The 916-nt window shown below is 49.6% G+C and overlaps 1 non-coding gene across 1 annotated transcript; it reads right to left on the bottom strand.

The window, feature by feature from the left end:
• Positions 1-281: 281 nt before the first annotated feature.
• Pmar_PMAR008833 lies at positions 282-354 on the bottom strand. The gene has a single exon. It is a non-coding gene; the product is annotated as a tRNA-Val (tRNA).
• Positions 355-916: the final 562 nt, after the last annotated feature.

Here is a 916-nt window from a genome sequence, read left to right as displayed (position 1 = left end):
GCGGGGCATGTATTGCTGGAAAGCTTAGCGGAGCGTCCCGCCAGTGGAGTCACTCCTGTACCGAGAGAGGATGCGAAACTAGAATACACGGACGTATGCGTGCGTACAAGCATGCCAGTTGGGTGCTTTGCACTGTGCACATGATACATGTATGGCCGTCCTATAGGGCTAAACCTAACAATGCGGCCTAACAATGAAGTCAATTAATCCAGCTCAATCCAGCAAGTGAGTCATATATTGACTGTTCAGATCCGGCATGTCATATGCGTAGGAGTAAGCTATACCAGGAGCGAGGATTGAACTCGCGATCTTCTGCGTGTAAGGCAGACGTCATAACCACTAGACCATCCCGGCGACGGAACCGTTGAACCAAGCTCAATCCAGCAAGTGAGTCATATATTGACTGTTCAGATCCGGCATGTCATATGCGTAGGAGTAAGCTATACCAGGAGCGAGGATTGAAATCGCGATTTTCTGCGTGTAAGGCAGACGTCTCAAAGCTGCACTACGTGTCAACAAACCCCACCCTCGAAACTCAACTCCCTAACCCGTGAAATTCTAAACTGTTGTTAAGTTGCCTCGGAGTATTGGGAATTGGGCGCGCGCTATCGACAGCTATGAAACCGTGAGTTCTTCCACTCAGGTTTCAACATGTATAACGGCTCACCAGCCGTCCGAATTCATCACAAGCCGTCGATAGTGGCACGCTGCAAGAATAGACAAACGTTCAGAACTGCCCAAAACTGTACTCGATTGCAGGATCTCCATCCGATCAAGGATTTAGAGTTCTGGACGCTGCCTATTCAAGCCTCCTAAACAACCTATTTTATGGGATGGGAGGGTTGGGTGAACTCAGGTCTAGCCCCCATAACACTACATATGCCCACCCCACCAGATCCTACCTCACTCCGTTACC

This window comes from Perkinsus marinus, assembly GCF_000006405.1.
Source record: "Perkinsus marinus ATCC 50983 genomic scaffold scf_1104296952978, whole genome shotgun sequence".
NCBI classification, from domain to species: Eukaryota; Perkinsozoa; order Perkinsida; family Perkinsidae; genus Perkinsus; species Perkinsus marinus.
The sequence above is the reverse complement of the archived record's forward strand: the minus strand, read 5'-3'. Positions and strand labels throughout refer to the sequence as shown.